We start from the raw sequence: 24827 nt of genomic DNA, 5'->3' as shown, positions 1-24827 counted from the left end.
GACAAAAAAAATACTTTCAGTTAGTAGAATCATATAGGTAAACAAACCAAAAGTAGGTACTGGAGCGATACCTTCATACTCGTACGCGCCCCGGCCACCGGGGCCCGGCGGATTGGTCAACGACACCTCGTAACTCATGAGGCACTGGTACCTGCTCCTTGCTAAATTCAATTTTAAGACAGTTATTTTCTCGATTTTGGCCGCCGTAGCCTATGGAGAATAAAACAGTGCTTTATCCCCTCGGTGTATAATCTACTATTTTGTAAGTGCAAAGTTTGCGAATGGCCAAAGTTAAATGCCATTAATTCACTTAGCAGTTGTTATATGTTATTTATGTATATTGCGTGATATGATATGGCTGCGCGACTTTCGTTTACCGTATTGCCAGGAAAACCATAACCTTATTAGATCCTACAATAATTAAAAAAAATGAACGACGAATACCTATTGTGGTTTTCCTACAAGTGATTTTAAAACGAATCTTAATCAGAATATAACACGCATAACGATGAAGCCAACGGCTTGGGTATTAGGGCCAATAGGCAAGCTCGATGATGCGCAGTCTCAGTTCTGAGTAGCGCGGCGCCGCGGGCGATAACAGCGCATACCTGCGCCGATGCAGGCTGTGTGGTTCCCGTCGCTGCCCGCGCGCATCAGCCCAGGGCACGTATTAGAGCGGCCTCTACATCCATCATAACCACGTACAATCAGAGAAAAATCTTATACTGGCGCATCTGAGACGTCACATTCGTAACACTATGAGAACACAGCACAATCCCTGGCACAGCCGCGCCGCCGCGGCTCTTCGCGGTTATGACACGCAGGCTTACTTTATACTGCAAATAAAACGACCATGTGCATAGAATAGTGTTGTTTGCAGCTAGAGTAATTTATGCCGCTACGATATTGCCGCCTGTAGCCGGCAAATTAATATTATTCAAGTTAGTATAAGTACTAACTTTAACAGCGAATGCCCTTTTAAGTCACCTTTACCCGTACCATGTCATGAGTCACTGGCAGTGTCAAAACTGACATATACTCTAACGTCTACGCACCGTCTACGTAATTTACTTTCTATACATCTCGCTCGCACTAATATGTCAGTACGAGCGAGATGCTAAGAAAGTAAGTTACGTTTACGCTCGCGTTTATGTCAGTGCCGAACTGATGGTAGCCGTACTAGTCTACATCTACAACGGTGTCCTAAACTTGAAATATTGTGACAAATGAATCAGCCATGTCAGTGTTTCTTCAACTAGAAAAGGATAGGTATATATTATATTATATAAATGTTGTTTCCAGCAGGTTCTGGGCTAGAAGAGAGTATTACTTATCATTAATACACTTCATATCCTCATCATCTTCCTTGCGTTATCCCGGCTTTTTGTCATTAATATACATACTTCATATTATGTATATTATATTTTTTATAATAAATTTCAAGTTGATATTACTATAAAAGACATCTAATCACTCGTATTCGATATATTTTTGTGTTATAAGTACCTAATATCAATAACGCGAAAAAATCCTTAAAAGTCTCAAAATTGTTAAGCAGAAGTCCGTCAAATAAGTATTACCTACTTTATTAGGTATTTATGTAAAACTCGGTCGGTATATCTGTAAAACATAGCTGGTAGGTATTCTAGGTATCATTCGGCAGTAAGAAGCGTTTGAATCTGATAAATCATATGATCATAACACAACGTACCTACGTAATAAATTGAACGCACCTATAAAAAAAACGGACAAGTGCGAGTCGGACTCGCCCACCGAGGGTTTCGTACTTTTTAGTATTTGTTGTTATAGCGGCAACAGAAATACATCATTTGTGAAAATTTCAAGTGTCTAACTATCACGGTTCATGAGATACAGCCTGGTGACAGACGTACAGACGGACAGACGGACAGAAAAGTCTTAGTAAAAGGGTCCCGTTTTTACCCTTTGGGTACGGAACCCTAAAAAATAAACTGAAACAAAAACGATTTATTTAGACAAAACTCCTAACCTTGCGCACCTCTAAAAAGAACGCTGCTTAATTTAGCAAATAAACGATTTTAAGAGAATGTGCCTCTCAAGTGTATCCTTGTGCTCAGCTAAGAAGAGGTAATTAAACGGAACGGCCGATTTAAGCACCGACCGAGGCAGTGTTTTAATTAAATACGCAGGTGAATTCAATTTTATGTTTTTCCTACTGTTGAACAGGTTATAGAAAATTGTATTTTTTTTTATATACTATAATCATATGGATTACTTTTCTCTCTGTCTCTTCATTCGTGTACCTACCCTTGTGTCAATGGCCGTGGACGTTCGCGTTGGGATTAAAATAGTATTTACGTGTTGTCATTGTCACTGTTGGGGCATTTCACGTCAAGCGGGCAGCAAAAAAATTGTCAGGTTCTGGATTTTGTTCATAGTTGGATTAATTGGACCTATATGTGAACTAAAAAATTTGGCATCATTACTTTTTTAATATATTGCTTCGTTAATAATTTATACGCATTTAAAAAAAACTACAAAATTTGAGGCACGGATTAAAAAAAAAATATTATTGCAATTCTTTCAATGGATTTAATAATAACTAATTAGTGATTATTTGAGAATATTAGTTAATTTCCTTGAAAATTTATAAAAAAAGTTTTTTTTATCTTTTTTTCATGTAACAAACCGGAAGTTAGTATTACATATCTTTTTTTTTTCCAACTTCGCATTTTTTTATTTTTTTTATTTTTACACAATAATGTAGCTTATAGTGTACTAATGTCCTATAAAAAAAATATAATGGCTCAGTTCTCCATACAAACGTATTTACGCTCTTATTTTAAAATGCCCAGCTAGATTGCTCTGAAACTTTGTACTTATAATACGATAAGGTATATCTATTTAGTCCTGATTTTAGTCTATGTAGCTTCAGATACCTAGTAAAAAAATCAGATATTTAACACTCCCAGCGACATAGAACACACGAATTTATTTTTATGGCAGGCCATGTGGGTTGCCAGCCTCCCCAAAAAAATCGAGTCAAGAAGGCTGCTGTAATATTTAGTATCTTTACCGGCAGGCCAAGTAGGCCGCCGACGGCCCTCGTTGATTCTGTTGTAATAGTATGATTCTATAACAACTTTACCCGCAGGCCACGTGGGTCGCCGGCGTACCAAAAGCAGAAACACATAATCATAATACATTTTTAGTTCTTGACAAGTCAACGTTTTGACACAGCAGGCCAACATTTCCATTGGCCAATTTTTTGAACCCGGCATTCAAAAAAAAATCACGCGCTTGGACGGACACGTGCGTATAGACCGCGGGCCAGGAACAGATTTCCATGACTAATCGCCTCCCGGGCGAAAACTCGTATAGTGGTTAACGGCTATGTATGATGAACCCTCGTGAACGTCAGCTGCCGCTCCGTTGGTGGGTTGAGGAATGGCAGCAAATAAATTCTATAAAAAAAATTTAGTCATCGCCTCCTGCCTGATACTTTGTCAGATGATAGTTTAGATGCTATTGTTAATAAAACAAATCGTCAGCCTATTGTATCGTAGTGGAAAGACCGTGTTACGCGTTTCGGTGGCTGCTATTCCTCAACCCACCAACGGAGCGGCAGCTGACGTTCACGAGGGTTCATCATACATAGCCGTTAACCACTATACGAGTTTTCGCCCGGAAGGCGATGACTGGCGAAATTTGCGCCTGGCTCGCGGTCTAGTAAACCATCACTGTAAATCCACGTGGATATACTCGTATGCACAGTTTTTAGAAAAAAATATACATTTTGTATTCCCTACCCCAGCTCGTAGCAGTGTTGGCCAAACGTTAACAGCAATTGAGCATTACGCTTACACTTTACGGCTCAATTTGTAGTGGTTACTTGTCAATTGTATTAACGTTTCGGCCAACACTGGCTCGTAGCATGTACGCCAGTGCACAGATACAAAAACACACACACACACATACGCATAGGGGAAACTGGGGAGGGTTGATCACCCCTTTTGTTTTTAGACTAAATTTTCTTAATTCTTTTCAGTATTGAAAAACTGTATAGACATTATTATTATTATTATTACGAGCCTATTGTGTCCCATTGACATTACGATTCAGAATTTATCTATTCATTAATTGATTGGTTGTCATTAATTTGATTTTTTAGAAAAAAATACAAATGTTGTCGTAGCAGTTTCGTAGTTTTATTTCTATGAACTCAAAGTTGTTTCTAGTAGGTATTTACTCACACGTCTAACCTCGGCATTGTAAATTGGTAATGCATTGATTGGCACCTTGATAACACAAATTTTAAGGCAACGCCATAAGAGACCGTCGATTTTGTTAAATGAAAACAAAATAAATGTCTGGTTGAGCTTTAAAGGACCCAAAATTTCATTATTTCAAAACAGAAGGAAAGTTACCTATTTTTGACGCCGTACGTACCATCACGCGTAAGCCTATTTTGCATCTGCATTATATGAGATGAGGAGTCGCAAGATGAAAATATGGTAATTCAATTTTTGTGGGATCATTGCGTACCACGTCGCCTGCCGGTAAAGTTTACACTTTGGCCCGCTGTCCGCCCACATGGCCTGCTGATAAAGCCAATTAAAACTGATGAAAAATCATAGTGGCCTGCGGCACTGGAACTTTTGTGGGCCGCCGGCGTACCATGTGGCCTGCCCGTAAAATCTTTAAAAAAATATACTGGCGTGCTGCACTCGTATGCTTGTGGGCCGCCGGCGGACGACGTGGCCCGCTGATAAAGTCACTCAAAAATCATAGTGGCCTACTGTACTCAAAAATTTGTGGGCCGCCGGCGGCCCACGCGGCGCTGAGAGTGTTAAAAAATTACAGCGAATTTAAGTTTTTCAGACAAAACTTGTTTTTGCTCAATTTCGTTTATTTTATAAACCGGCGCTGTAAAAACGAATTACAAGCATAGTTATATACCTCATGTCATGTCATTGTATGTGCAAAGTTTCATTACAATCCAACACGTAGTTTTAAAATGAGAACGAAAGTCCGTTTATATGGAAAGGTGAAAATCGGCCAACCTTGCTGGGACTCTTTTAATATATAATAAGACGGAGGAAAGCATAGGAGGGCTCCGTTGCAGTGCGCCGGCGGCGGGCGCGGGCCGGCGGGGCGCGCGGCCGCCATTCGTGTGCGCGCCGCCGACCACGTCGTGCCTCCGCCGCCCCTGACCGCAACCGTTGCTCATTTCAAATTTTAATATTCGGTTAGTGCCTGCGTAACGAACTTTTAAAGGATTTCTCTGTGCACGTGTGATTTCTGTGGTGCTTCTTCGACAGGTTGGTTTTATTACATCCTATGAGTCATAAGATTTATTGATGGTTGTTTTTTAATTTATATTCACCTTTACCTGCGACGTCCATTCATGTTTTTAGTATACTGAGTAATAATATCTTTTTTAATTTAATCGCCGATATAGCCCGTGCAATCCTTTATTTTTTCGTTGTCTCCTTACAGTTAAACATTGCTTAATTTCCGGTCTGTGCCTACAATTTTCGTAGAATAATAGTGTCTTCCTGAAGTGTGTAGAGTAGATATGCCTAAATTATTGGTTGATAATTAGTTACATCGAAAATACCAATAGTTTTTGACGACACAAATATGCTAATTGATACATTATGGTATCGTTTGCGGGACAGTCGTGATTCGTCTTAGTAAAAGACTTCAACGAGTGTCGATTCGCAGAAGTGTTTCGCGTGAACTTTTCAGACAAGCTCTATCCTCCACATAACTTAAACGTTGACTGTATGTACTCGTATATACATTTGTTATGTTATATACTTTACTTATCTCAACTATCTTAAAAGGGTACGACAAAGTAATATAAATGCCTCATTTTGATTACCACCAAAATATATACCTACACTGCCTATTTATTACTTCTCTGTACCTAGTTCCTACAATAAGTATGTAAACAGCTTATTTAGCACATTCATATTTATCGTAGTTACCTACAATGTACATTGTAATACCTACTTACTACAGAATATAAATAAAAAACTGTAACGTCAGGTTCAACGTCGATTTTACTTTAACAAATACTTATTCATGTTTTTGAGTCCCGGCTTGTAACGTGTACTAGTATATCCCACAGTAGCCCTCGTGACGTCACATCGCCAACTTTGCAACTTCTAGATAATTACATTGTCAATTTTGTATATCTGTGGCTTAATTAATATACGTCATCTGAATAGCTTTCCGAACGCCTTTTACATCACAATTATGTCACAATACCGACGATATAACGGCATTAAAACCGCTGAATAGCCCTGTGCCTGTAGAGGCGGGTAAAGTTCCGCGAGCTTTTTGTGGCTCGGCGCGCGGCGGCAGCGGCGGCGGCGGCGCGGCGCGGCGCGGACCCGGCGCGGCCGCGGGGGCGCAGCGGGTTGCGTCACGCGCACCGCAACCTCCTTTTACTTTCCGCGCGGAGGGTGGCTAGTGGCTCGTGGCTCGCCGCGACAAGTGCTCCTGCGACTGTCAGCCACAGCGATTTTGCATTCCAGCGAATGTGCTGCATGGCGATTATGTTTTTTGTATTTACATATTTATTTTAATTATAATTTCGACCTATTTGTTTATATGCAAGCATTCAGGAAAATATTAGAGGTATAGAAATAATATTTAATATATAGGTGTGTAAATTTCCATAAACTTCTGAATGTATAGCAAAAAAATATCTGGGCTAAGTTAAGTTTTAACTCGCAACAGAAGTCGGTATTTCCAAATCAGGACTAGTAAAATATTTTTTACGAGTAGGTAATGAATCATCGTAACGTAACATTTATCTATAATTAAATATAAACAACGACTATGCACACATTTCTATACATATATTATAACCGGGATTATTTGCCAATGATTGCAAGACCTTACCTATACGAAATCCTCTACCTACATAGTGTGGTAATATACAACATATACCTAATGAGCTCTATAATAATAAAAATAGGCACCAAACAAGCCGTTTTCGTTAATCAGAGAGTCGGTACTCGCCAAGTCGCCATGCTTCACTCAGGCGCGGATCCACCGTTGTGGGCAAGATGGGCATGCCCACAACCTTTTTTACACTTTCACGGTATATTGAGATCGATAGGCCTTCATAAAATAAAAAATAAAAACAATGAATCGTGCGTGATTCGGAACGCAGCAAAGAGCCATAGACAAAAATGGTGATACTTTTTGTCACATTTTTACACCATATTATCTGTTTCTTTTTGGCGCATGAATATGTATTAGAAAAAAAGAGATGACTACCTGGTTGGAAGCGCGCACTCGCGCAGACCATAGACAATAGACAGATCTACTAATTTAAAAGCAAGAGTGTATTGAGTTGTATGCATGCACATGTAGATTTCCGCCAAAATGCCAAAAGTTCCGAGGCAAGCCGCCATTCTTGAAAAGTTTTTTGTTAATGTCAGTCAGGGTAAAATAGCTGTGATAGTGTGATTGTTGTTTCGACACAATGGTAAGTTATTTTAATGAAATTATTGCTATTTTACCGCTCTAATGCAATGCCCTACTCTATATATCATTTGTAACTTTATTTTAACTTTGTTTTTTGGTCATTTCGGCCAGGGTTTACCTAAACAATCAGAGCAATTTATCGCTCTGATTGTTTCTCGACGTGTAAGTAAGCTACTCTATGTATATTACTTTTATAATAAAACAAAGTTACAAATTATCCAATAAAATATTCATTACCTACATTGTTTATCGATTTATTATTTGTACCTATGATATTTCGTGTTGTGTGTGATTTGTTTTCTTGAGGGGGTTTTTTGGCGTCTTCTAGTCAACGACTAAGTAAATATCTTGAAAATTAAATCCTACAACTACTCACGCAGCTGTGCAATAGGTATATATTTATGGGGCATATCATGCTATCTCGACTGAACATTTAGATTTAAAAAATTTAATTGTATAGATTCTTTATGTACCTAGTCAAATATAAAATAATTTACCTACATATTTAGTGGTCGATTGAGTAGTAATGGAATACCTCATACTATAGGGAAATAAGTCAGCTAAGCGTAACTACGTTTACTAAGTATTAGGTTCAAGGGAGTTTAAAAATGATTCATAATACGTATGTATTATTAGTAATTTTCAAACTTTACCATACTATACATATATTAAGTAAGGAAACTGGTATATGGAGTACTCTATGCTTACTTATTTATCTAAGATTTGTACCCTAACATCAAAATGTTTTTACAAATATTAGCAACTCTCCCGGTTAGCGTTGCTACCGCAGAGAGATCTTTTTCTACTCTTCGCAGAGTAAAATCTTGGTTGCGGGCCTCAATGGCAGAGGAAAGGTTATCCGGGCTAGCTCTCCTGAATATACATAAAGATACGAACCTAGATATAGATCAAATAATCAACGTTTTCGCAAAAAAGAAACGTAAGCTTGAATTTGTAATTTAAGTATATACTTAAATAGCAAAATCAAACTTACGTTTGGGTGCTCCCACAGTTATACCTCGTTACCTCGCGCGTCCAATGATGATGCCTATGACAGTTCATTTTTGTATGGAACAGCTGTCACGTAAAATGTTCGTACACTTTTTTGGAAGTATAGCACATTCGTTTATTTAGAAATGTACTAATTAACTAATAAAAATACGGTATAAACATAAAATATTTCTTATCTTAAGTTCTTAAGCCTATTCAAATTTGACTTTGGAAAGTAGGTAAAGGTGTAAAACTGAGTCAAAAGTAGTACCTTAGTAATAAATGTAATAAATAGATATATATATATATTATTTTTTTGACCATTCATCAAATTTACTTTGAATTAAACATGTTCTTAAAATAAATATAGATATATATTGATTATAGTCTAGCATGACTTAATTGCTTTTAATGCAACTTATAGATTATGAAAAGCTCTGACAACTAAGTAGTCCACAAATTAGCTGTCTATCATTTATGATTTTTTACTTAGCCTCCTTGAGCTTACCGTGGGACTTAGTTAATCTGTGTAAGAATGTCCTATAATATTTATTCATTTATTTACTTACGCAAAAGGCTAAAATGTAAAATTCTTACTTTTTCATAACCTCGATACGAATGACTCCCTGTATACATAAGTATATAACAGATTGGCTCAAATATTTTTTTGCAAAAAATTATTGTAAACAAAGAGAGTGGTGCAAAACTGAATCATTGCAAATAAATATGTATGAAGCAGACCACTGATTAATTTTTGCACGTAGTATTTATTTCTGCAATAATTACTAGATCTAAGATTTGAGAGAATTGCTGTTTATTATAAGACGCGTTACAATAACAAAACAAATTAATAATAAAATTTTATAGGAATGTAAATAGGTATAGTGTTGTAGCACTATACCTATTTACATAAAAAAATCCTATATTTTTTTTTAAAGTTCCTACTTAAACCAACTTGTCTGAATTATATTGGTTAAAAAGGAGTAGTTATATTACTAATCATCAGTCATGATCATTATCTTTAATTTCTATTTAAGTAAAAAAAATTAAACTAATTATCTATTTTTAGTTCATGTACGTATAATAACTTGATGGATGTCAAAGGATATTTATGAAGATCTTAGAAGTTTTGTTATGAAAAAAAATAGACTACCCGACTACCCGCCAATCATACCTCTATGATTGGTGCAAAACATGGTAATAACTTTTTAACCTTTTGAACGCCAAGCATTGACGTAACTCGACGTGACACCGCAATGAAGCAAAATAAAACCTTAGAGAACAATAGTGATTACAAAACAGGATATCGATATTTTCACTGATTTCGTTTTTGACATACTTAGATTAGAAGAACCACTACACAGGTGTTTTACAATATAATATTAGATGATTCTGGCTTTTAGCTCTACTAAAAACCTTTAAATAACGTATTTAAATATCAAAATGTACTTGTAACTTCCACTCAAATCTCTCAATAATGCCACATCACTACTTGGTGGTGACGTCAGGCATCGGACGTGAAGTGCCGTCATGGGCGCACGGAACACTGATAAGCGCGCGTTACTCAGAGATGTGCAAACCCGTTGTCGATTATTATTACCTACTAATTAGCAAACTGCAGTATCGTTACAATAAAATAAATGCATAAGGGGTTACATTATCACAAAAGGTCAGTACCGTCTTTCAAACCAAGTTGTTTAAATTAAGCACGAAAACAAGTACCGTAACAGCACAAATAGCAGTTATTTTAGCAAAAACAACTCCTATTACAAAATGTATGGGATTAAGCCATATCTATTATTGATGGCGCTAGCGTGTTTGTCGGAACTGCGCGAAACGATTTCTATTAGGAGATTGTTACTTTCATATAATAATATTATTCCTCCATGACTCGGTCACATCACTAGGCGACGTCAAGTGCCGTTTTTGGCGTGGCTAGCTATGCTATTTACTGGGTAAGTCGTATTATAACATAATGTTGTTTTTTTTTAACCTTCTATTCATAGTTGAATTGTAATAAAGTTATACAATAAAGTAGAAGGGCAAAATAAAATAATGCAAATACAAACAAAGAAATATAGTTATTTATTAAAGAGTCTTTGATAAATTAAGTTTGGACGGCAAATGACGTCGGCGGCGTGAGTGGCACAAAATGTCGACGACGTGATTTACCGTCTTTGGCGGTCAAAAGGTTAAAGATAAAATTCAACATCCTATTTTCAAATTACTCAAAATGGGAAATAATTTACAGCAAACATAATTGCTTACCAAATTCGTATACCTACATTTAAGATTCATTTCAAAGTAGAGTAGAATGCGGTTCGGTTTAGCATCTAACTGTAAATAAAGTTATTTAATGTAAAATGTATACTAGCGTTTAATTTAATTTGATATCATTTGAAGTAGCCGAAATTTCATCAAATCGGTTCAGTAGTTGTAAATTAAGTCTCGCCTGGTGCATGTCACTTGCTGGTCACACTACAATTTCCGAGACACCGTTAAGACACCGCCCAGTTTAGTGTCCCTATTGGCTTACTAGCTGTGGCTAGTATAGGAAACAAAAAAAAAGATTGATTGAAATTGATTTGGAATTTAATCAAAACTGACTATTTAATTGGACGAAATCAGCTCTGAATTAATTCAAAGCCAAAGTCCTGATGCGCAGGAAAAAGGAAATAGGTAATCAAATTCAAAAGTCATTCATGACTCATAATTGCTTTATGAGCGAACTTAGAGTCGCACTTGGCCGATTTTCGGTTTTCGGGTGGCTGTGACCACAACCTTTTTTGAGAGCTGGATCCGCGCCTGGCTTCACTAAGCATTATTGGTCGAGGCGACGCATACGCAATATGAAGCACCGGTGTGGCGTCTTTCCGGTTTGTACACCTTGCACTTACTTTTAATTACATACCAATTATCTTATTAACACTCGAGAAACATTTTGCAATATGTTTTGCTTCACTCAATTTATTGTTGCCAATTATGATCAGCAGGCAACACTAAACACACTTTAATCTTCACCACTGGAGGGCTTCCTCACTTTTTCTTTAATATATGACATCTATTTCAGTTTACACTTTAAGCTGTTAGTAAACACTGTCCGCGCGCCAATTCCGTGCATTCGGATGTCAAGGAAGTGGGGGGGTGTGCGCCGCGCCCGTACGTGCAAAATGACACCAGTCACCATCACTCTGTCATGACGCCCAACATTCCTAACATTCCTCAGCTGTGCACGGAATTCGCACGCGGACTATATTTATTTGGTACCTTAAGGTAATTTTTAGTCGTTCATATTCTTTTACCCACTAGTCACTTTAGCAAATGTTTATTTAGCCCGTGTTGGGCTTATGCCACTTACGCATAAAAAAATTAAAGAAAACCTATAACAAAACTTACTATATAAGTACTTATATAGTAAATTTTATTATGTATGTTTCTTTTTACCATTGTTGTTAAATAAATACCTAAGTAAAAAATGAGAAACCGGCCAAGTGCGAGTCGGACTTGGGTACGGAACCCTAAAAATAAACTAAAATAGATATCATATACATACTAAAGAAAAAGTGCCCAAGCACGAACGACTAGAAAGTCGTTGACACAAATGAAAATATCTAATACAATAATTTGATTTTCTCCCTAAATCTCAAGTTATAAGCTGTATCTCATGAACCATGATAGCTAGACAGTTGAAATTTTCACAGATGACGTATTTGTGTTGCCGCTATAAAAAAAAATGTGGGACTCCCATACAACAAACGTGATTTTTTTGCGTAATGGTACGGAACTCTTCGTGCGCAAGTCCGACTCGCACTTGGCCGGTTTTTAGTTTCTGTTGTTGTGACGGCAACATAAATACATCATTTGTGAAAATTTCAACTGTCTAATAGCTATCATGGTTCATGAGATCCAGCCTGGTGATGACAGACAAACGGGCAGCGGAGTCTTAGTAATAGAGTCCCGTTTTTACCCTTTGCGTACGGAACCCTAAAAACACATATTTTATATCAATATATATAGCAGTGTTTATTAAATAAGCACAAGAAACAGTAACTCTATAGTAAACAACATTGTCAAACACAATGTCACGACAAGAAGAAGGTTTACTCGTACACTAGGCAGTTGAAATAAACCCCTAACATAAACAATAGTAACAATACACAACATACAGGTTACAAGGGACACATAAGTTTAAGAGGTCACTTTCATTTTACCATTTCCATACAAATCGCTGCTCTTGAGTATACATATAATATAATATATCAGGGGCCTAGCCTTGTGACCATATTTATATCTGTTCCGACGAAGTGGGGTGCATACGGCGAGAAAGGCCACAACTTATTCCGGGTTCCGATTACTATTATTGCATTTTAATTTAAACTGGCTTTTCCTGAGTTGTCTGACTCACATTTTAGTAGGTACCTTTGGATATCGCACGTCGTAGTATCAATATCTCTCTAACGTCACTACTAATTTAAGCTTTGTATGAATCGTAAATTAGGTTGGTACATATTTGAAATTCAAGTGTTTGTCATACAGAAAACGTAACACCCTGTCCACTAAATACTTAGTAAACTAAAGTTGTTTTACTTGTTTTCATAAACTACCTTCTTCGTAATCCGCTTGCTTATTGTAATTGAAAGCGCATCAGCTAGTCTGAAGTCACATCACATCTACTAGTTTAACAGGCAATAACGCAGATGTTAGTATTAATCAACTTCTTTTTGCGTGACCTTGAATCTGCATACGGATCTATTTAAGTAATGTACCCAATGATGTGCTGATCAAGCTAAAGAACTAAGGCGTACTATTCATAATTGTAAAGCTTGGCTATGTGCGAAGTGCATACAAGTGAACGATTTAAAAACAATCATACTTTTTTTTTTACTTAAGTACCTGTTATTTGACATATGTCAACTATCATTCTACACATACATATATCGAATAGGGTAGGGAGGTACAATAAGAAAATACTAATTGCTGTATTACTAGTATGGAGCAACTCTTTGGCAATAGACGTCGATAGTTATCGAATGTCACAGTTTTAACCATTTTAACATTATTAAGCGTTGTTGGATAGGTGGGATCCCCCTCTGCTGCAGCAGTGGACAAAACTCCACACTGCAGTAAAATAGGTACATTTATACTTAGGTAGGTATGTAGGTTAAGATTAGTTTTGTAATTCCACTAACACTATTTTATTAGTTTAATATATATGTATGTCAACTATGGATTTATGTCTGATAATAATAATATAAATAAATAAAATCGTTTATTTCGACCAACTTAGGATCATATCACATATCACGTCAGAAATAAAATTCTTTTATTATTATTAAGCTCAAAAAACTGCCTAAACGATGCAAGGTTAGTTTTTAGGGCTCCGTACCTCAAAATATATAGTTGTGTAGTATGTTAGTTTAGGCAATTAAAAAACTGAAAACTATTTTTGCATGTTTATTATTAAGTGTGTGATAAAATTTTAGACATGTAAAGATGACCATGAATGTAACCACACTTAATGCAAATAAGTATATCTAATTTAATTTTGAAGGAAAAGACCACTCACTCGCAGGATCACTTTGTTGTCTGTCCGTCCATCTGTCTGTCAAGACAGAACGCGTGGAGGTATCGTGTTGAAATTACAACAATGTACTGAGATCTTTAGTCCCTTGAATCTGTGAAAAAATCAAACTGCTATGTTAACGTAAAAAACAGATACTTCCGTTTATGCCGCAAAAAACGTATCTCAAGGGAATCAATATTTAAAGGGTACTTTGCGTTGACCTAGAAACAATGAAATTTGGCAAGTAATATCGACTTGTACCACAAGTACAGGAAAAAATCTGAAAACTAAATTTGTTAAAAAAAATAAGTTTAGTTTATACGAAACCCTCGGTGAGCTAGTCCGACTCGCGCTTGTCCAGTTTTTCAATACCATAAAATATTTAGTTATTTATAACAGAATAAAAACAAATGATTGAGTATTGTGTAAACAGTGTTTTGACATAAGTTTCTGTTGCTGAAAAATGTTTGAGTCCTATCTCTCAAACCGGAAACAAATAGTAAAGATTGGCCAATGTGAGAGTAAACCTTTTCCAGTAACATTTGGCGTCCCCTAAGGGTCAATTTTAGGACCTTTGCTTTTCCTTGTTTACATCAACAATATACACGAAATTGGCCTGAGGTGTGATGTAACCTTATATGCTGATGACACCAGTCTTTTCTACTTTGGCAACTCTATGCAGGATTTGATAAACGAGGCACAGGCTGATTTGAATATGCTAAATGGCTGGTTCCAATGCAATCTACTAACCATTTCTAACTATCAACGTTAACAAAACAAATTATATAATATTTGCTCCTAAAAACAATAAACTCCAATTTAGTGAGACCTTAAAAATAAACAACCAAAGCATAAATAGAGTCGACCATGAAAATACCTGGGCCTTATATTTGATAAACAACTTACTTGGAAAACCCACACAGAAAAAAATTGAGCTAAAATTACTTGCCTCACTGGAGCTTTACGTGGCATAGCCCGATGTCTTTCAAAACAAATTTGCTATACAATCTATAAGTCATTGGTAAAACCCCATATAGACTATCTTGTCGAAATATGGGGCTCAGTTGCCGCTATCCATATAAACAGTTTACAGAGGTCACAAAATAAGTTAATAAAAGTTCTATTCAAATACAACCATTTAACAGCTACATCGAAAATCTATAAAGAAACTAAAATAATGAATATCACCCAGACCTACACATACATAATATAACACATGTCTACTAATCCGTAAAGTAAAATCTAAAGGTAAGCTTAAATACCTGATATTCAGATAACTTGCACTGAAAAGCACAATGTGCAAAAAATGAAATTAAGAAACGCTAACAACCTAATACTCCGGACCCCACGCTCTAATTACGGGAAAAAGAGCTTACTCTACGAGGGTGCCAATTTATATAACAAATTACCGAATAATATAAAAGATGCTAAATCGAATACCACGTTTAACAAATTACTAAAGCACCATGTCTTAAATAACTATACTACAAAAAAATTATACAACTACTAGAAATGATTTAATAAGTAGATTACATAAAAAACATTTTAAAAAACTGTATATCACAAGTACAATAAAAAAATAGTATTTTTATTAATAAATCGCGTCGAAATAATATGTATCAGCTCTCAATACTAAAATAAATAAATAAAAGCAGGCTATTGGCAAAAATAGCTTCTTTTAAATATAATAAAATATGAAAATTGAGTGTATGTAAAATATTAAATATTTAACACTGAAATATGTATTATAAACTGTAATAGAAACAAACATCAAAATACAAATCCAAATAATTAACAAAATAATTTGATTTGCTTCTAAACTTGTTCACTGAAATATGTAATTTAAATAAATGTATAAAAATATATGTTTAGTTATAAGTGCATCCTCTGTTTTATAAGCTGTGTTATTGTTGACTAGTAGTTAACTTGTTATCGCTAAGTACTATTCTGATCGCCTGCCGTCCTGCCGAGCGCATTTTGCTATCGTATGTCCGAATGTTCTCCTCTACAGGTCGCAATTCTCAACCGATTCTCGTGAATTTTGTGACCAGATTCTGATTAAATAATAGTAGATTTTACAACAAGGGCACAAAGCGATTCATTTTTCCGCGAGGACCAATATAGCCGAGGATAAAAATAGGCGTTTGTGCCTGAGTTATACACACTGCTTTTCACTTCGATTGTGAGTAAAATAAAACAATGGCAAACAAATAAAATACATTTAATTAAATTTTAATGTGAAATTTGAACAATTAGAAGATTACGTACTTTAGTAGTCAAATATTGAGCATCGGGAGCGGTGTTTAAGAATGTTTCCACATGGTTTGCCGTGAGAACCTTTGACTTTTTTGTTTTGTGCCCATTAGAATCTTTTCAAAAAACATGTAAGTTTCACATAGGGTTTTATATTCACGTCGTTTTTCACCTGCAACGTACTCTTAAGCATAGAGTACACACTCCATAATGTAGGCGGCTTCAATTTCTTGGACAATTCGTCGAAATATGTTAAGAAAACACCTTCCGAGAAAGTATCGACTAGTTTTTCGGCTCTCCAACTCATGAAATTTTCGTATACAGTAAGATATTTTTGTTTGGATTTCTGCGGCAATAACTGCTCAATAACATTTTTCGCTTTCCTTTCCATTAAAGTTTTAGGCGAAACTGTAATTTCCTGCTCACTCGACGACATTATTAAAAATAACAATCGTAAAACAGCAACAAATTGCAAAGCCGCAACAAGAGCTTCCCGCCAATATTCTTTTTTTTCTTTTTTTTTAATTTTTAACGTGATATTTACTTTAAGCCCACTGCACACTCGTGCGCGAATCGCGGCGCAAAGCCGCGAACGCGAGTGTGGTGTCGATTTCGCTAATTAGCGAACTGTCCACACTCGCGTTCGTGGCTTCGCGCCGCAATTCGTGTGGAGGGGGCTTTAAGTCTTTATTCATACTGCCAAATTATAACTACATTTTGTAGTTTATTTCTATAATAACCTATGCTCTATTGTAAGATTTTAATTATTTAGTAATATATAAAACACGGATTATTAAAAAAACGGGCCGAATTAAGTGGAATAACAATATTATCCGATTATGTTTAATTGTGTACTATGGCAGTGATTTGATTGTCTTAGTCTTTAAAAAAATATTACTTTGTGCAATAGAGCATAAAAGTAGCATTTTGTGCAGCCTACAACTAGCACAAAGGAGAACTTTACGAGCATGAGAAGTGAAAAAGCATTTTGTCGATCCGGTTTTTGGAATTTTTTTCAAAAAAAATTTTTTTTTTTTTTTTCAGTCGTGATAGCTCGCGCCTAAACAAATAGTCGTATCGACAAGTTTTTTTCTTTTTGAGACATGTAAATGGCAAAACATTTGTATCGCTGGTTTAGGCGGTATTTAGATATTTAGTTTTTACTCGAGAATAAGTAGCCAAATTTCGTTAGCTTAGCTAAGAGCTATCATGGCGCAGTTTGCAAACATTTAATTTGAAACAGGGTGGTCCCTGGTTCGGTAATTGTATGCTAGGACATAACTTTTTGGTATTTTTTAAGTTTAAATTTCGTATTGTTTTTATTATAATTTTTTCAAAAAAAAATCGTATAGTTGGTCAAGCAAATCTTGTCAGTAGCAATGTAAAGCAAACTAAAGTAGGGCAACACTCAAAGAGCAGTATTCATGCAGGGACTTTTTGGCGGGAAGTCGAAAAAAGCACGATTTAATTTTGCCGAAATTTTCTGAAATTGATTTCTCTGTATATATTAGTTAAATTTAGGTGTAAATAATAAATTTGTGTACATAGAACATTGTGTAAATAAAAATGGGCAAAGAAACCGGCGGGGGCGAGCCCCCCGGTGATAAAGAACCGAAAGAACGTAAGAAACAAAAGTTGGCGGCTTCGGACCTTACCGCGAACTATAAAATGTTTGTTAAACCTAATTACAAGCGACAATTCCCAGACAATCACAGTGCAGAGTGCGTCGTGTACGTGGAATCGCAGGAAAACGATAAGTTAGGCAATAGGAATCCCATCACTTTGACTAAACTATTCACGGACAATGTTAAAGGAATAGTTGGCGTGCATCGAGTGAACGCGTATAAAGTAGGCGTCACTTTTAAAAAACCTGCACCGGCCAATAACTTTCTCAAAATGAACAATTTTTTGGGCAAACATAAGTTGAAAGCTTTTGTACCAACGCACCTTACAGAGACAACAGGCGTGTTACGTTACGTACCTAAGGAGATGAGCAATGAAGAGATCTATAAAAACATTACCTGTGACACGGAGGTGATCTCGGTTAAGAGATTTATGAGAAAAGTGGACGGCAAATTGGTACCCATAGGTACGATTGCCGTTACTTTTGCGGCTACGACGTTACCCCAATATGCATACATGCAAATGTATAGATACCCGATACACATGTATATACCACCACTGCTGCAATGCTACAAATGTTTAAAATTCAATCACTCAGCAAGAATTTGTAGAGGCGAACAAATGTGTTCAGCTTGTTCCGGACAGCATTCATATAAAGAATGTGATGTAGACCAACTCACTTGCATTAATTGCAAAGGCAATCACTTGGCGATCTCCAGAGATTGCCCTGTGAAACAAAAGAAAATGGAAGAAAAGAAAGCTAAGTATGAAAACCTCAACCGAAGTTTTGCCACTGTGGTGAGTAATACCGCACCATCAGCCCCTGTACCTACTACTAATCCAAAAGTATTTCCAACCATAACCAAACCAAATAATACTGTAGGCGTAAGCCAAACTTCCCTGAATATTGAGCAACTACTGAATAACGAGACCATCATTAATGCTTTGATCAAATCTTTGGTTATGCTGGGAAATGACGGTAGTGATACTCCGATTAATAATAAAAGAATTAAAGAAATACTCAAACATAATTTATTAAATTAAATCATGGACACTTTTTTACATTTAGCACAGTTTAACATTCAAAGTTTATTACATAAGAAAGCCCTATTAAATACATTTCTTGCAGAGCAACAGATAGACATTTGTTTACTAAATGAAACATGGCTTAAAAGTACAAACACAATTCCTAACTTTGCCCCATACAACTTTGTATATAAAATTTCAAAAAATGCCAAAAACGGAGTAGGTATACTTATTAAACAAAACTTACAATATAATATCATAAACACAACTTTTTATGAATCCATTCAGAATATCTGTGTGGCTATAGAAACATCAATTGGTAAATTATACATTCTTTGTGTTTATTGCCCACCCAATGGTAGCAGGTTTGATGTTCGTAAAATGAAAAAGGTGTTGCTTGAAACCCCCAAGCCATGTCTAATCATGGGCGATTTTAATGCTCATCACATATTATTTGGCTGTCATTCAAATAACAGTAGAGGCAATAGTTTATATAATATTATTGATGAATTTGATTTATGTATTTCAAATGATGGTAGTCCAACAACAGTGCAATATCCAAATAGGAATCCATCTGCAATTGATATAACTCTTGTAAGTCCCACGTTAGCTCCACTTTGTGAATGGCGAGTTCATGATGACCCAATGGGCAGTTACCACTATCCAACTCTGGTTGATCTAAATGTGAAGCCATCCATATATGAAGCCCGACCTGTGGAAGAAAAATATATTTATAATAGAGCAGACTGGTCCAAGTATTATAATTTATCAGAAACTTGTTTTTCTCATTTAGACATTGATAATACAGAACCTATTAATTTATATAATAATTTTGTAAATATTTTATATGATATTCGTTCAGATACAGTTCCAAAAGTAGAGTCCAAACAATCCATGAAGGTCATGAGGAAACCCGTTCCCTCGTGGAACCAAACATGTCTTGAGGCTGTTAAAAAGTCTAAAGAAGCTTTAACTCAGTATAGAACATCACCCAGCATTGCAAACTTTATAAACTACAAAAAGGTTGATGCTCAGAAAAAACGAACATTAAAAGAAGAACGTGTAAAGTCTTGGCATGAGTTATGCAGTAGTTTTAATAGGATGACACCGGTTTCTAGGATATGGGGATACATGAAAAAGTTTAAAAGAATTGGCTCTTCTCACAATAGATATTTAAATGATGAATGGGTGCCAAGTTTTTTAGATAAATTATCAGACTCATCTCCATTAAACAAAAATCATTTAAATAACATCATTAATCAGTCACACGAAACTCCAAAGAACACTTTTCTGAATAGACCGTTTACATTTAATGAACTGTTTATATCACTTAAAAGTAGAAAAGACACAACACCAGGGTTAGACAATATACCATATATGTTAATAAAAAAGTTGCATCCTAATGCTATAGAAGTACTTTTGCATATTTATAATAAATTATGGGATAATTTAGTCATTCCTGAGTCATGAAAAACACAATGTGTCATTCCCATCTTAAAGCCAAATAAACCAGTAAATAGTCCTTCATCATATAGACCAATTTCTTTATCATCGTGCTTAGGCAAACTTTTTGAAAATATGTTAAAGCTACGTTTAGATTACTATGCGGAAACTCAAGGAAAGCTACCAGATGTTCAGTTTGGATTCAGAAAAGGCAAAAGCTGCTCTGAAAGTTTTGTTACATTTATTAGTGATCTCAAAAAGGCTAAACTTTGTCATACAAATGTTATATGTGTTTTTCTGGATGTAAAAGGTGCCTTTGATAATGTTAATATTGAAAGCTTAATTTACGTATTACATCAATTAGATCTCCCTGCAAAAAATTTGAATTGGATTTTTGGTTTTTTATACAATAGGACTGTATATGTAAAATTCAACAATAAGCTGTATGGCCCCACAATAGCTAACAAAGGAACAATGCAAGGTGCAACCTTATCACCCTTATTATACAACCTATACACATCTCAAATCCTTAGTTTTGTAAATACATCCCAAGTTAAAATATTGCAATTTGCTGATGACTTGCTTTTGTACAGTGAAAACCAAAATCTAAATATGGCTGTTGATAATATGAACACTGCTTTAACCCAATTAGGAAGGTACTACAGCAACATTTTGAAATTAGAAGTTAGTCCTGATAAAAGTAAAGTCTTAGTAATCAGTAGAGACCCATTTGCACAGTCCATTGTAAATATTAGTTATAATAATAATGTAATTCCTATTGCCAGTCATCACAAATTTCTAGGTGTTGTTATAGATGATAAATTGAAATTTGATAAACATATAGATTACATAAGTCAAAATGCTATGAAAAGCATAAATATTATGAGAAGTTTAGCAGGAACATTCTGGGGTTCTGACCCAAAAACGCTAAACATGCTTTACAAGAGTATAGTCAGGAGCCATTTTGACTATAGTTCCCTAGCATACATGAATGCAAGTAGCACATTTTTAAGAAAGCTGGATGTCTTACAAAACATTGGTTTGAGAGTTATAAGTGGAGCCATGCGCACCACTCCCATTAACTCAATGGAAATTGAAAATTGTATACCTCCCTTGTCCTTGCGTCGTTTACAGCTGGCTGAGAGATTTTGTTTACAGGAGTTGTCTTGCGGGAACCATGTTGTCTTAGATAAAGTTCTATACCCAGTAGAAATTGCTCAGTCAGCTATCATCTCGGCTAATACTCTCATTACAGGTTCTTTGCCTGAAATATCCACAATAATGATGAACACCAAAAATGTGACAAAAAATATGAACATCAATAACCAGTGGCCAATTTATAAGTACTCATATAATACTATACTAAGTTATTTTGATGTTAAATCTCATTTAGACTCTGTAAAAAACAAATTTGACTTTTTTGAATTTTTAAATGAAAAATATGACTTCTATACCATGTATACTGATGGCTCTAAAAGTGAACATGTTAAAGCTGCATATTATGACCCACAATTGAAAGTAACAAAATGTATTAAAATAGATAGCAACTGTAGTATTTTCACGGCTGAAGCTTGGGCAATACTAGAAGCTTTAACATATATGTAAGTAGTAATGTAAATAATGTAAATATTCTTATTGTATCTGATTCTAAGCACAGATTAATAAATAGTTACTACGTAACAGATACATCATTCCCATACAAAAGCGAAAATACCTACTCTATAATAGCCTACAAAATCTTAATAATAATACCTGCTGCTCAGGACGAGAAGAAATGTACCATAAGTATGCGCACAAAGAGTCGAGACTGCCTTGCTCGCCGTGCGAGCCACGTGCCAACGCGTCATCGTAAGAATGCGCTAGGGTTGTACTGTTACTTATGTTATTATTGTAATAAAACGAATGTTGCGAATCAACCATATTTTATATTAGTCAATCAAATATTTAAAAACAACACTTATAATACCTGACTCAAAAACTCCTTAATTTACGATTTATCTCTACTTATGTTCAAAGAAATAAATAGTGACAAAATTCATAAAGATAGATTTAAAATACTACTCACCTTTCTTCGTCTCTCGGAAATGAAAAAACCGGCCAAGTGCGAGTCGGACTCGCCCACCGAGGGTTCCGTACTTTTTATTATTTTTTGTTATAGCGGCAACAGAAATACATCATCTGTGAAAATTTCAACTGTCTAGCTATCACGGTTCATGAGATACAGCCTGGTGACAGAAGGACAGCGGCAGCGGAGTCTTAGTATTAGCATAGAGTAACTTATACTAGAGCGGTACTGTCATAGTAAATTTTGTAACCCCAGTAAATTCACTGCCATCTGTCGACACACTTTAAAACTAAAAATGAAGATTTATAAAAATACGATAGAATGTATTTAAATATAGATAAATGATTTTTTTATTTGCATTAATTATTTTTATGATTTTGACCCATGTTCTTTCACTGATATGCGTTAAAATTGTTAAATAACAAACGAAACCGTCAACGCCATCTATACGACTGTAGGCCAAAACTAGTAGCGCCCTCTGAACGAGAATCAAATTTTCTTGATTTTCGAGGCACGTTTTTTCCTTAGACTGTATCCATCTATTACGGAGTTATATCTATCTTTGGTAATAGGGTGCCGTTTTTACCCTTTGGGTAAGGAACCCTAAAAAAACGACAAATTTTCTTTTGTTTTTTGACTTTTACACCCATCTACTGCACAATAATTACGTGGTTTCGGCATTTCGAAGCGTAAGCGCGGGAAACGTGCGGTGCGAGCGCTCAGGCGGGCGTTCGGCGGCCCTCTGTCGATTATATCGTCGACGATACGCCGAGCGGTAGGCATATAGCGCGTGGTTTTGAGCGAGTGAAGGAGGCCTGTTCTAAGAGTGTTTCAACTGCCTTGTGTAATAGTTCATTAGAATATAAGCAAAATTATATTATATACAAGATTAAGGATATGTTATGTAAGTTAGACAAAAATGTTGAATTTGTATGGGTGCCCTCCCACAGTGGCATAACAGGAAACGAGGTTGTGGATCAGGCGACTCGTCGGGACCATGACCAGGACCTCACAGAATCGTTTAAAGTACCGTTTACTGACTATTACCATTACTTCAAAAGTATTTCTAAGAGAATGTGGAAAGAATATTGGAAACATAACACAGAAGTACAGGATAAAGGAAGATGGTACGCAGATATACAGCAAGACTTACCAACAACACCGTGGTATTATGGCTTTAAATATACCAGCAGGAAATTCATAACGTGCATAAACCGTCTACGTTTTGGTCATTGTTTGGTCCCAGCACATCTCAAGAGGAAGAATATTATTACTGATGATAAGTGTACTTATTGTTTTAAAGAAAATGCAGATATAAAACACGTTATGTTTGATTGTGTATCGTTTGCCATGCAAAGGCTGTTACTTGTCAGTGTCATTAGTGATGTTGCAGAAGAGAACTCGTTAAGTGTTCCCCGCCGCGTTCAAGATTTACTGTCTAATCCTGTTTATTTTATACCAGTATTTAATTTTATTTCAAACACTACGAAAGAAATTTAATTTAATTTGAATGTATATATTCCATTGTCATATCTGACATAAATTGCTTGTAAGTGTATGAGTTAAAGTTAAATAAGTGTTTTTCTAATTGATAATTTGTTATTCTTCTGTGTCCTAGTTTATCTCATTTTGTAATGGCTATGTGTATTTTTATGGGTTTTTGTGTATTTTTTTATGAATGCGACTGAAGGACTTGTATCCATGGTCATGAAATAAATTAAAAAAAAAAGTATTCATGCAGTATTGCGCTAAGAAAAGCAGCAATGTACATCGAAGTACAAAATGTTTTTTTTTCGCTGAGCGCGCTCTTTGTATATATTGGTATATACGTCAACTTAAATTGCCGCTCGTGGTTCATACTTTATTGAAACATTTTGAAATTGTTATTATTATGGAGTAAAAACGATGTTAATATTGTTAATTAATATGGTTAACAGGTTTGACAAGATCAAAAAATATTTAGAAACGGACTATGTTGGAAAAAAGAATGTAAAAAAAATCATGGTTTCCGCAGGTACATATCCTACTGGATTTTAATATTTTATTATGCTTCCTGGGCGGCTCCATCCCCTTAGATCATTTTGTAAAACTAATTTATGAAATAAAGAATTTTGTATTTGTATAAACCACTGAGCAGTCACTGGTAGAGGGTATCACTGTAACTTTACAGGACTTGTTAAATATCAAATATATGGACTGTTTACATTTTGATATGATTTTGTTTTAGAAGACATAGATAGGGAGCAAACAGAAAATCAGCACTGCGATAGGGGGCTGTTTTTAACGCCAGTTCAGAAACTGAAGGAGCTCGAAGAGAATAATTGTACTTTTCCTGAAGAATGTCACATACTTGTGTAATTTTTTTATACGGTTGTATAT

At 35.6% G+C, this 24827-nt stretch overlaps 2 protein-coding genes and 1 long non-coding RNA gene across 3 annotated transcripts in view; 2 read left to right on the top strand and 1 right to left on the bottom strand.

Annotated features, from left to right (window-relative positions):
* Positions 1–2410: 2410 nt before the first annotated feature.
* The window catches only part of LOC134754957 (small ribosomal subunit protein uS14m), a 306550-nt gene continuing 284133 nt past the window's right edge, over positions 2411–24827 (top strand). Inside the window, exon 1 of the mRNA XM_063691448.1 lies at positions 2411–2414. The gene's annotated coding sequence lies outside the window, so the exon portion shown is untranslated. The remainder of the gene's footprint in view (positions 2415–24827) is intronic.
* Positions 5140–24827, top strand: part of LOC134754808 (uncharacterized) — a 103567-nt gene continuing 83879 nt past the window's right edge. Inside the window, exon 1 of the mRNA XM_063691185.1 lies at positions 5140–5300. The gene's annotated coding sequence lies outside the window, so the exon portion shown is untranslated. The remainder of the gene's footprint in view (positions 5301–24827) is intronic.
* On the bottom strand, positions 18932–23987 carry LOC134754056 (uncharacterized). The gene is made up of 3 exons (XR_010128866.1): positions 23602–23987; positions 21492–21647; positions 18932–19652 (listed from the first exon to the last, which is right to left on the bottom strand). It is a non-coding gene; the product is annotated as an uncharacterized LOC134754056 (long non-coding RNA).

The sequence above is a fragment of the Cydia strobilella genome, chromosome Z (genome assembly GCF_947568885.1).
Source record: "Cydia strobilella chromosome Z, ilCydStro3.1, whole genome shotgun sequence".
Taxonomy (NCBI): Eukaryota; Metazoa; Arthropoda; class Insecta; order Lepidoptera; family Tortricidae; genus Cydia; species Cydia strobilella.
Note: the sequence above shows the minus strand (reverse complement) of the source record. Positions and strands in the feature narration are given on the sequence as shown.